Source organism: Notamacropus eugenii, chromosome 1 (genome assembly GCF_028372415.1).
Source record: "Notamacropus eugenii isolate mMacEug1 chromosome 1, mMacEug1.pri_v2, whole genome shotgun sequence".
NCBI lineage: Eukaryota > Metazoa > Chordata > Mammalia > Diprotodontia > Macropodidae > Notamacropus > Notamacropus eugenii.
The window spans coordinates 213,197,343-213,210,918 of NC_092872.1; the positions used below are offsets into that span (position 1 = coordinate 213,197,343).

General features: G+C 41.9%; 1 protein-coding gene across 1 annotated transcript in view; it reads right to left on the reverse strand.

Annotated features, from left to right (window-relative positions):
- TLL2 (tolloid like 2) overlaps positions 1 to 13,576 on the reverse strand; it is a 150,319-nt gene that overhangs the window by 99,728 nt on the left and 37,015 nt on the right.

Sequence of the window (13,576 nt, forward strand, 5' to 3'; positions counted from 1 at the left end):
GTCTCTTTCTGTTTCTGCAGTGACAAGAGCAAGGTAGCAGAAAAAGGGAAAGAGGGTGCTAAGAGGGATTATCATCCCTATTACTGTTATTATAAGTAATTGTAATAATTGAAGTAATTATAGTGGTAAAGCACATTTACATAACACTTTAGGGTTTACAGAATACTTTGCTCATGACAGTCTATTTCACCGATGAAGTTGAGGCTCAAAAAGTTTAAGTAATTTGCCCATAAAGCAACATGAACAGCAAGTGCCAAATCCAGAATCAGAGGATCATAGATCTGAGTTGAAAGGGACATGAAGGCCACTTAGTTCAAGAAAAATGTAAGTTCCTTGCAGGTATTTGTATCCGTAGCATCTAGAGCAGTATCTTCTACACAACAGGTGCTTGATGATAAATGTTTATTAAGTGAACTGAATTGAATCTTCTCTTACAGATGAGTAAACTGAGGCCCAGAGAATTTGAGAGACTTGACCATGGTCACAGAGCAGAATTATAGCCTTGAAGTCTAAATCTAGCCTTGTTTTCATGCAGTAAGATTGTACTGGAAGCAGGACAGGCACTGGGTTCATGCATGGCTCCATTTGAGTGCAAGTGAGACAAGAATCAACTTCCCAGCCTCTCTTCCTGTAGGCCCTGCAGCTGCTTCTGTGTTATTCAGACTGAGCCCCATTCTTAGATTTCCAGAGCAATCGATAGGCACTGAGAGGGAAAAGGAGTTGAAGATGAACCTGAGATTCAATGCATGAGAGACTTGTTGAGAAGGCTGAGGGAGCTGAAGGAGGGAAATGAGGTAGGTAAACTTGAAAACATCAACATAGATGGAACATGGCCTAGATAGAGCCCAGGAACTGGGTGACAAGAAAGAGGTGAGGGCAGAAAGGAGAGCTTGGGTGTCAGGGACATCAAGACTGAATTCCAGGCTGTGAAATCCAAGATTTCATGGGGAAGGGGTAGCAGGATTGTAAGGGGTCCTGGGGGATACCCAGTCTCTGAAAGAGAAAAAAGGAAAACTTTGAAAGCATCCCTGGAGATATAAGCAGTAATTCCCAGGAAACAATCTCCGTCTGCTTTGGAAACACACCAAATGACTGCAGATGACATCAGGGAATCTATAAAAAGCTCTGAGTGCAAATAGACTATTGGCAGCACCACCAACAAGGACCTACTCTTCTGGCACCTACAGCAAGGTGAGTCAGCTCTGAAGAGCTTTGCTTCCAGCTACCTCCCAGGTGCCCCTGCCATCCAGAGACCCAAGGTCACACAGAGCGTGTGGTAGAGCTACAATTAAGCCCAGCATCTCTGATCTCAGAGTGTGTGTGGGCACCCAAAATGCAAGAAGCTTACCATCTAGTTGGGGAGACACATCAAATCCACAAAACAGCTCACTTTCATGGAACACTGTATTGTCAGTAAGGTATTTTCTTCCCAACATCCCTGAGCTGAGCAGGACAATTATTATTGTCCTCGTCATTCTCCTGATGAAGAGAACAAAAGCTCAGAGAAAGTGACTGCTGGGTTCAAGGTCACACAGCTAGCAAGTGGTGCTACCACGACTTGAACTCAGGCCTCCTGATACCAAATCTGGTGCTCATTCCACCACAACCTGAAGAAGCAGGTACAAAATAGGACAGCAGATAAATAGGGTACTAATTGTGCTACCCAATCAATGAGCAGGAAGTAGAGTAAATCAGGTAAGAGGCTCAGCCTCTCCCACCAGTAGAATAAAAAGGCTCCACTTTTTCTTGCTCCCATAAATCTTCTGGCCTCTTTTGACTCTAGAATCAAATACAAACTCCTGTTTGACACTGAAAACCCTCCACAGTCTGGCTGCAGATCCTCTTGCCTAGCTTACTGTCCATGACTCCCCTTTCCACTATCTACATTCTTGTTGTGCTCTAGAATTGACATTTCATCCCCTGAGGCTCTGCCTCTTGGGGTCCAGCTTCTTGCTCTTCCTTGTATATGACATTGCATCTCCCATCTCCTTGCCTTTGCAGTGGTTGATCCCTACTCCTGGAACGCTCTCCCTCCTCACCTCAGATGCTTTTCAGCATTCCTAGTGCTACCATGGGGCATCTTTCCTGATCCTCCCTCTCCCAGATGCTAATACCATTCCCTACCCCAAGATTATCTGGGACTTACCCTTTGTATTCTTTTGGATTTTACATAGTGTGTGCACCTGTTGTCCTCTCCCTCTTCCTTCCCCTTTCCTTTCCCCAATAGAATGGAAATTCTTCAAGGTAGAGACCCTTTCAGGTTTTCTCTGCTTCTGAACCACCTAGCAAAGAATATGGCACATAATGGGTCCTAACTAACTCCTTGTTGAATCAAGGAATGAACGAGGGAGTCTGGGGGACATTCATTCTATAAGAGGTAATATGGGAAAACATACTTCTTAGGAACAGTGGCAGTAAGCTAAGGATGCTGCTTCTGCTCTGAGACTAGAGTCATCAGAAAGGGCAAAACCTAGGTCAGGAATCATTCATTCAACCAAAATATATTAACCTAAATGAAATGAGCCAGGGAGATCAGCCCATCAGAACCTCTTTCTGTCATGTCTGGGACTCAGTGGTTTGACCCAGCTGGACATCAAGGTCCTTATGATGGGTACCAACATGAGGAGTTCTCATTCATAAACAAGTCTGAGCCACAGTGGCTGATTATCTAGCACTTATCAAAGTCTCAGCTGAAATGACCCTTCAGAGGACTTGGCAGAGTTGTAGGTCAATTTCCAGAGGCCCAGATGTAAGCAAGATGGTATAGGCGACAGAAAAAGATGTCTAGGAAAGAAATAATGCTTTCAAAAATCCCTATTTCTTGGCAAAAGGGACAACAACTCAACAGACCTGGCAGACATCTATAGCCTGGGTCTCAGACACTCAGAGGCCTGAAAGCACAGAAAGAATCACTAATGGGGTAGCAAAGGCTGAAAGAGGGAAATAAACTCAGAAAGCCTCATTCATATGCCTAGAACAAGTGATAGACGAGCTGAACCCACAGCATAGATCCTTTGGGTAGAAAGCCAGCAGGGTGCAGATGGGTTAGCAAGGACTTCAAAGCCTTTCTATGGTAATCAGCAGAGTTGGCACTAAATCCCACACCTTTTTGACCTTAATCCAGTCTCTACCAAGACCCTCTCTTCTGACTGCTGAGTCCCTGACCCTGAACTGTCTACTATAAGGAGCCCACTTCCCTTTCAGCTCCATTTCTCACTCTTTAGATTTCTCCACCTCCTCACCAGGAACCTTGTCTCTCCAGGCAGGTATCCTTCTCCCCTCCAGTCCCCTTCATTATTACCCCCCACCTTTCCAGCTCCCCTTTATATGGCATAGTGGACAAAGCACTGAACCTAGAGTTAGAAAGATCTAAATTCAAATCTGCTCTCAGACACTTATTAGCTGTATGGTGCTGCATCACTTAACCTCTGTCTGCCTCAGTTTCCTCAACTGTAAAATGGGAATCATTGTTCTCAGGATTGTTATGGGAATCTAATGAGGTAATATTTGTAAAGTGCTTAGCACAGCGCCTGGCATACAGTAGGCACTTAATAATTTGTTGTCTTTCCCCACTTTTCTCCTCCCTACACTAGAATAGAAGCTTCTTCATAGCAGGGACTGACTTACCTGCTTGTATTTGTATCTATCAGTGCTTAGTATGAAGCCTGACACATAGTAAGTGCATAATAAATGCTCTATCTATCTACGATCTATCTTTCCACTATATTTTGCATTTCAATGAAATATTGAGCTTATAAACAGACTTATAGACAGACAAATGGCAGAAGTCTGAGCATCTATGAATTTGGAGAGCAGTTTCTCAAAAAATGATGGATGTGAACTCCCGGCACAGCAGGGAGCATCCACCCCAGGCAGGACTGATAAATAATTAAAACCATTTCCCCTTATTATGGGAATGAAGAAACTAGATCCATTACCCTGATGGAGATAGCAACTGAGTCGAGTTTCCTCTTGTAAACTCCAAACATTCCCCAAAGCTGGGAAAGTATAATCCTGGCTGCCACAGCTCTTGGTGGGAAGAAAATCTCCAAAGTATCAACTGCTCAGCTTCCTCCTCCACAGAGCCTCTGGCACTGTGGAGGAAGAGCATGGGGACAATGGAACGGGGCAGGGTCTGAAATTTTTTTGTCACTGCTCTGAAAGTCTCCTTGGTGCATACATGTGTTTGTGTGCTAGCTGGGCCTGTGTGTGTCCACGTGTGTACTAAGTACTTCCTTGCTACACAACTAATCCGATTAGGAGCCCTAAGAAACTTTGAAATGTTTGATTCAAGGGTTCCATTCATTAACTAGCTTTGGTGATGCCTGCACAGAAGTTGTATTCTTCTTCCTGCAAATCAAGCACAGAGAAAGACTTTTTCTTCCTAGAGAATGCTCTCCCCCGAGGTCTTCCTCTGTTTCTCTATCCCCTTACCCCCCCAGCCCATCCACAATGCTCATGCAGTAGAATGAGCACTGCCTTTGGAGATACAGGACACAGATTAGAACCTCAGCTCTGATACTGTAATACCTGGAGAATCTGGGGCAAGCTACTCTGCCTCTATGGGCCTGTTTTCTCATCCTGTAAGATGAGGGCGTAAGGGTGGAAGATTGGACTTGGGGGACTCAGAGGTGCTGTTCAACTCTAAATCTATGAACCCTTGAGACATGGAAGGAGTACTACTTCTGGAGAAGGAAAAAATATCCTCTCCTTTGCATCTTACCTCATCTAACAAGGTGTCCAGACTATGCTACTGAGAACTATAGTTTTTACCCATGGCCATCTCTGGATGGATGCAGCATCTCAAACCCCAAGGGTCCACCTGATTGTACCTGGGGAACAGTCTAGGCCATGGCATTCTATTCTGAACTGCATCACAGATGTGCTCAGAAGCCAGGACCCAAGGAACTCTGCTCCTTTCTCAACAAAGCAACCACCTGTACCACACACAGCTGAGGAGCACACCTTTTCCTCCTTACCTCTGCCTCTCAGGATTTGGATCATACTTCAAAGCTCAAAGCCTTCCTAGATCACCCAAATGTTAATCTCTTCCCAGTATTAACTTCTCGTTCTATGTATGACATTCCCTACCTCCATCTCAGTAAAATTCTTTGGGCCCCTGCACCTTCTCATGGCATGACTTTGCAATGGCTTCCCCAGCCCAGACCTGGGAATGTGGTCCCTCCTTAGCTCCACTTCTCAGAATCGCTGATTTCCTTCAAGATTCATTACATTAGGAGTTCTTACCCATTTTTGTGACTGCCCATTGGGAAGTCTGGGGAAGCCTATGGACCTCCTTCTCAGAATAACATTTTTAAATGCACAAAATGAAATGAAATATATAGGATTACAAAGGAAGCCAATTATATTGAAATAAAGTTATCAAAATATTTTTTAAAAAAATAACCAGTTCACACGTCCCAAGTTTAGAAGGGTAAATTACAATTCTAATTACTATATTACATGAAGTCTTTCCCAGTCCACCCAATTGTTACTACATTTCCTCCCCAAACTTTCATTTAATCTGAGTGTATACATATATATTCAGATACATGCATGTGTCTATATATGTGATGTACACGTCATCTCCCCTTTAGCTTCTTGAAGGCAGAGATCCTTTCAATTTTGACCCTATATCCCCAGGGCTTAGGAAAATGCCTTGCACATTAGAGATACTTAATAAATGTTGCAAGGAGTGGAGAATGGGGAATAGGAACTGGATCTGTGATTTTACTAGTCTAAGGAACTCCCAGCTGAAGAAAATCCCTCTCCCAAAGCAGGGCACCTTCTGTACAACTCAGAGTTTTAGAAAAATGCTAAATGAACCACCGAACCAACATATGTCAGAGGCAGACTTGAATCTAGGTCTCCCTGTTTTCAAGTTTAGCTCTCTATTATGCCATCATGAACTGAATAGTAGGATTTTAGTATCATAGAACTAGAGACTACTTAGAGGTCATCTAGTCTAATTTCCATATTTTAAAGACGAAAAATTGAGACCCAGACCATGGTCACCCAGAAAGGGAGGGAGCTAGGATGTGAAAATAGAGCCCTAGGTGCCAAATCCAGTAGGAGGGTTTTTTCCTACTCTCTCTGTCTCCTATTATAATGTATTATACATAGTAGATACCTAATAAATGTTTGTTAAATGAATTAGTGGCTGTCACTCAGTTGCTGAAGTGAAATCCCCAAGCTACAAAGATCACAAAGAAAAGCAGAATATGGAGAAGAGATAGGAACTTACTAGATACATGATATAGGACTGTAGATCTAAGATGGAAAGAACCTCAGAGGCATCTAGCCCAACACATTCATTTTACAGATGAGAAAACTGATGCCCAGCAGAGTTGTGACTTGACCAAGATCATACATATAGGAAGGTCTCGGTGGCAGGATTTGAACCCAGGTCTTCTGATCCCAGAGTTAGTGCTCTTTCCACTGTACCTTAATGCCTTGTATATAATGAGAAGAAAATGTAGCAACATAAGGTTTTGAACAGTTACAAATTTACAAGTTGTCTCATCTGATTCTCACAACAACCCTCCCTGAGAAGTAGGTACTGTAAGCATTCCTATACTCACTTTACAGATGAGGAAACTGAGGGTCATAGGAATTAAGTGACTTGCTCAAAGCTCGAAAGCTAGCAAGTGTCAAAGTTGGGATTTAGTAAGAAAGGTGGATTTTAGCGTTAAGTAAGGTAGATTTTAGTGTATGTAAACAGAATTTTTGTTATATTTGCTAGACTTCAGTTTCCCAGGATCCATAACCATAACAATCTCTTGTTCCCAGGTATTAGATATGAGTTCTTATGATTATGGATCAAAACATCTCCACCATGCTTGCACAACATTATATAATGATGAATAACGTAAACATTTGTGCTTAGACTGGAAACATCTGCTGCAACTGTGCAATGAGATACAGGGATGAGGCTATTGTGAGGTTATATGTCTTCTTTGTCTGTTGCCCTATAAAGCAGGTGGGCACTGATTAGTGAGGAGGGAACCCTTAGGGTTGAATGCACAAATGCTGTGTGTGCCTCAGCTGGCCCTGATTGAGGCTTGGAGGGAATCTTAGGGTTGAGTACACAAGCTGGAATGCTGTGCATGCCTTGACAGGCCCCCATCAAGGCTTGGGGGGACTCTGTGTTTGCCTCAATTGACCCCCATTGAGGCTTGAGATGATTTAGGGGATGCACAAGCTGTATCTGTCTCTACTGACTCCATTAAGACGAAGGGTAGTTGCCCCCACTTCTCACTGGCCCCTGTGAGAAGGGTGATTAGGGAATACTGTAGGAATTGTGTTTCCATTATCAGCAACCTTTGTAAGAAGATTAGACTAGAATAAAGTAAGATTATTAACCCCTTTGAAGCTGTCTTTCCTGTCTGATCAGATCAAGAGTGAACCTGTGCTAGCAGCCCCACTATGTGCTGTGTTTTTCTGTCTTACAGATTTGAACCCAGACCTTCCTGCTTTCAAGCCCAGCCTTCTATCCACAGTACCTGCGGAGAGTGAAGTAGCGACTCCATGGACCTGTGATGACATTGTTCCCACATCAGAAAACACATAAAGGCAAAACAACTCTTAAAAAGAACTTGTACCTTTGTTCAGGTGTTTCTCTCCCCCTAATACTTCTTGCTGTTCACCTTTCAAAGGCCAGCTCAGGTTCCAACTTCTCTGTGAATCCTTTCTTTACCCCGGGGCTCCCCCCTCCCTCACTGCTGTTGTGCTCAGAAATCATCTCTTCCTCCTCACAACTGTGATAGCACTTTGTTCTCATCTCACACAAAGACCTTGTATAATATTATATATTTATGGAAATGTCTTATCTCCTGTACTAGATGGCAAATTCCTTGAGGACAAAGTTTAAACCTCACTCATGGTCTAAACCTTCCTCTGATTTTCATGGTTCTCTACTGTCTACAAAATAGAGTGTGGTCTCCTTCACTTGGCATTGAACTCTGGGGAGTGCAATGGGACAGGTTCCTCCCCAGGTACCAAAGGCACTTAGCCTTTCTCTTCCTGGCTGAGCCTCCTCCAGTCCTGGATACCCCTAAGGGCTCCAGCTCAAGGTCCACCTCTCTAGGAAGACTTCCTAGACATTGTGGTCCACATTGGTCTCTTCTGTTTAACACATCAATAGCACACTCCATTCTTTTCTGCCATTATGCCTTTGCTGACACTGAAGTCTATGCCTAGAATGCCCTCTCCCTCATCTCTACCTATCAAAACTCTACCTGTCTATGAAATACCATCTCCATCCTCAACATTCCACCAACCAATGTTTTTATTTTTCATTCAAAGTCATTTTGATACCCTCAAGCAATCTCAGTAAGGAGTAGGCATATTTGGTTTACCCTGCTATAGACCTACAAATCTACAACCTCAGGGCAGCCCCAAAATATAAGAAAGCAAGAGTGAAAAGATAAAATACACTGGCAAATTAACTTAGGTTCATCTAAATAAACAGAGGTAAGTGAGATGCCCTATAGATTTGGGGTTCAGATGCCTGCTCTGAAAGGGAAACCTCTGGAGATATTCCCATGGCATAGAGTTCCTATCTCTTCCACATATTCTGCTTCAGGAACTGATTCTTGAGCCCTACGAATTTTCATTTTCACTTTGGGTCATATACCTCTGAATTCTACATTTTGTTCAAAGTTATTTGTACATTTGTCTTATCTCCCACTAGTTTATAAATTCCTGGAAGACCGGGTCTATTCGTTATTCATCTTTGCATTCCAGTCAATGAATGGTGAAAACAATATGATGTGAACATATGATACTTAAGTTTCCGATAAACAATAATCTGGAAACCCTCCATAATCAGTCTTTTAGATAAAACACCATGACCTACAAATAGTAAGTCATCATCTTTCAAAGAAAGCCATCAATCAAGAAGAAATGGCATTAATTACGATCATGGTTGTATAAAAATATATAAATGGAGAGAATACATAAAATTATCATCTAGATATATAATCATAAGATATCATCATAAAATAATAACAATTGTCACCCAATTCTAAATAAGATATAACCATGCCATGACTCCTTTTCACCATCAATACACATAATCAAACTGTTTGCAATGACACATTCCACATAAATGTCTTTGTTCCATTGTGGGCCACTAGTTTAGGTATCAGTTAATAATATCTCATTTCAACTGGGACAGTATGGGCTCATTGCCAGGATTCCACCCTCCCAAAGCCCCCACAGTTAATATATCACAATATATATTAAAGCCTTCTTGACTCAGATGTTGGAATACTAGCTTATATTTAGATTTTTCTTTTTTTTGACAACTCTATGTCAAAGGTAATGTGCCAATTTTCAAAAGTAACCTTTGACTGTGTTTGTCATCAGCTTTCAATTCAAAGTACCCAAGTCCAGCCAAACTGCCCAACTCTAAGCCAAGAGTTATGTGATAAACACAGATTTCAGTAAGGCAGTGTGATGGCCTTCACTAACCAGACTAGTGAGCATTATATCTAGAGGTCAGGGCATTGCTCAGATAGTGATGATGGCGACATAGTACATGAGGAACTATTTCAATCAGCACCCTGAACTGATTGTGTTTATCACCCAAGAGTCATGCACCATTTAAAGAAACAGTTGCACAGTGCAAGAATTGATATTCAGCAAAATGAATAGAAATATTCTGCCTCATTTGAAAAAAAAGTTAGAGGCCAAGTCAGGCAGTAGGGACTGACTGTGCTTTTCCTTGGTTGGGTACATTAATCCTAAGTCATCAAATTTAATTCAATTTCTTCTCCTCAAAGTGGTAATGAGTATCCATTTAGCCACCATGATTTCTTTTATTTACATGATTTCTACTCAGTTTTAGACAAAAAATTAAAAATAACACTCAGTAATGTAATGGACACTCAATAAATGTTCATTCAATTTGAACTAATTGATCATGCCCTCCCCACCTCTACACACACAATGTCTAACACAAGGCTTCATACACAGTAGATTTTCAATAATTGACACCTGAAAAAATGGATGTTATGAGCATGAGTACCTAAGGCCTTGCTTTTTCCAAGATTTTCCAAGATTTTCCAAGATTCACCTTCATACCTGGCTTGGGATCCAGAAGAATTCTAGCTTATGCAAATGTATGATTATTAGGGCAATGTGGACAGTAAAATCATTCATTGCAAATGAGATTTTACCCAAGTCCTCCAACATCTTCCCAACACTATTCCTCTCTGTATCTTTCACTCACCCTTCCTTCTTCCCTCCCTCTCTTTCTCTCTTTTCTATTGGGATTCTTTGTGCCTGTAACTTAAGTTTATTTCTGGCAGCTGCTCACATTCCTGAGAAACAATAGAAGCTACTTACCCCAACTGGATATAATCCATTTGGACACATTCTCTCTACCCCCATCTCAAAGGCGAAGAAAAAGAGGTAAATGGAAGATAAGGCAAACAGTGAAACCTCAGTGGTGGCCTCCAACCCATTTTCTACTAGGGGTGGCAACACATACAGAGAGCCAGGTCATCTTTCCCAAGAGGACGTAAGGACAGCCTTGCAATGTTTATTAATGTTTGTTTCTGTCAATGGCAAAAATGACTAATCATTGAGCCTCAAGAATTCAACCAGCCAGGATGTGAACCTATTCAGGGGCTATGAAAGGATAAGGAACAAGAATGTTCTTCCATCCTGGAAAAATCATATATAAATAAATGCCCCTTTTTAGTTTATCTACTCAGCCTTGGAACCCCATCTAGAGGTTGCAGTCACAAAAAATGAGTAGGTTGAGGAAGAGGAAAGTTGGCACTTGAGGGGATATCAATATGCCCGTTATGTTTTAGAAGGGATTCTAGATTGGATTAGAATGCCTCTGAGGTCTCTTCCAAATACTCAATGAATTTCAGTGGCTCCCTAAGTCTCCAGGATCAAATATAAAAGCCTTTAGTTTTTAAAGACCTTCATAACTTGGTCCATTCCTTACACTTTTTCAGTGGTCTTAGACTTTACCTCCTTTAAAATACTCCACAATTCCCTGATCTTCCTGGTGCTCCTCTCACATAATACTCCATCCCTTCGATCCGCAGTGTTGTCACTGGCCCCATGCTTAGAATGTTCTCCTTTCTCAACTCCAACTTCTAACTTTCTCCAACACTCAGTTCAAATCTCATCTTCTGCAAGAAGCTTTTTCTCGGCTTCCTTCCTTCCCCCAATGTCTGCTCTCTGAGATTTACTTCTCATTTACATTACATATATCTTTTATGTACAATATTGTTTGCATAACATCTCCCCCATGTGTTTGCCTTTCTTTATTTTCCAGTGCTCAGCACACTGCCTGGCACATAGCAATTACTCAAGAAATGCTTGCTGATTGACTAACTAATTGACAGTAATTCTATCTCTTCTTAGACCCTTGCTGAAGCCTTCTCTCCAGGCTAAAAAACTCTCAGTTCCTTCAACTAATTCTAGCATGATATGGCTTAAAGTTCCCTCACAACCCTGGATACTCTCCCCTGGACCTGCTCCAAATTATCAATCAATTTTCCTCCTAAGATTATAGTTCAAGACCTGATGGTCCAAATGGCCAATATTCCATCCAAAACTGGGTATTTTTCTTCTTCCTGTGAGCTGCCCCTGCCATTTCCACTGCTTCTGTCCACTCTTCTATTTCATTTTATACTCAACTACAAGGTAGTGTTCAATCTTTTATTAGCACCTCTGTATCACTTAATCTAAATTCTAAATGCCCTCAAGTGGCAGCTCTTAAATTCTTCTGGCATAAATCACCTCTCCTGCCATCTGTGTTCAATACACGGAAGCTTACTCTCAGATCTACTCTGCCATCTGGCTCCAAGCCTTGGCATCTGCTCTAGCTCTCTCTTCCTTTCTACTGATTCTGAACTGCATTGTAAAAGGGAACCTTATAAATTTTCAGAAGAAACTTCCTGGGGCTGAGAGTTGAGGGTCAGGACTTGAGAGACCATCCTTAACCAGCTTCCTAAAATACATTCATATTACAATGGAGTTTATCGGATAGCTTGCAAGGTTGAGATCCTGAAGGACCATAGTATTTATAGAAAGCAGAATGTGTCTCACTGCAGAAGTTTCTATTTATTGATAAGGAACCAAAGAGCCCTGGATGTTTAGCCATAGAAACAACAGGGCCAGGAAAAAGAATGGATCAAAACCAAAAAAAAAAAAAGAAAAATGTGTTCAAACGTAGAAACACTGAAAAGAACATTCGGGTGAGAAACTTAAAAATTGCTTAAAACTTGCTGCTTAAGTAAAGCAGTTGAAACACAAGGCTTTGGCTAACCAAGGTTTCAGAGATGGCAAGGATAACTGACTGTAAGGATAAGAATATTCAAGTTGTAAGGGAACTCAGAGGTTGGCTACTTTAAGAAGGATCTTCCAAGAAATGAATGGGCTTTCTTTGGTACTTATCTATGTTATCTAGGATCTGGGGACTGAGTGCTATGTTCTCTAAGGACTTCAGTGGAAGGTGGCCATAGCATGTTGCTGTCTATCCAGAGTAGTTCATACTGGGCCAGATTGATCCAGGGTACCAGTCCCTTGATCACTGCCCTCTTGGCTTCAGCCCCTGGCTTGGAGTCAGAGCCACACAGGTATAGGTATCAGATGCCCTTGACTGGATTCCAGTTCTGGTTTCCATTTTCTCGCCCCCAGTACACAGTTTCAGACTCAAGGCCTCCTGAGCTTACCACTGGCTCACTCACTTAGCTTCCATGACAGCCAGGGCAGGCTTTTCTGTGAGGACCCATCTCTAGTGCCTGCAGACTGTGTTTGCATGGACCTGGACTGGCAAAATGCACTTGCTACAGTTTTCTGTAGATTGTTTTTTATCGTTTCTCAGTACACAGACCCTATCTTTTTTCATCCTTGCTGGAGTGTTTGTAAAAGAAGAGCTTGGCTCTTTGGATTCTACTCACTCTGACTCCTTGAGGAACATTGTCCTCTCAATACCCTGCAACCAAATCTGACCCTAGGTAGAAAACATAGAAAGAGTCTAATCAATCTAAGAAGTTCCCTGGCTTAGAAGAGAAGTTTCTTCAGAAAAGGGACTGTCATTTCCATTTTTTGCATTGCTGATACCCAGTACAGGGCTGGGCACTTTTTTAAATAACCAAACCTGTGATTTTATTTGCACAGTGAACACCAGGTAAGGAAATTCCTTCTTTCAATGCAGATAAACTCCTGCCCCAAAATTTATAATCTCCCAGGACTGCTTGTGTCACTAAGAGACCTGATGGTAGATACTTAATAATTACTAAATGATTGGTTTATTGAATGATTAGCATTAAGTGAATCTTGCTGCTACTGGTCACATGTTGACCTTGATTCCCCAGTACCTCACCTGCTGAGCATCCTGACCTCCTGGCTTCATTTCTCAAGAGACAGGTTTTCTATCTTTGTGACCCAGTGCCTTTGAAATTGCATTTCCCCCTTGTGCTCTCTCAAGGTCTAGTTCCTGCTGATGTGGCACAGTTGTTGCAAAATATAGGTTTTAAGAGCTGACGCATTAATCATTGCAATGGTAAAATCAATGCCTCATTAACAGCTCCACAATGAATTGTGG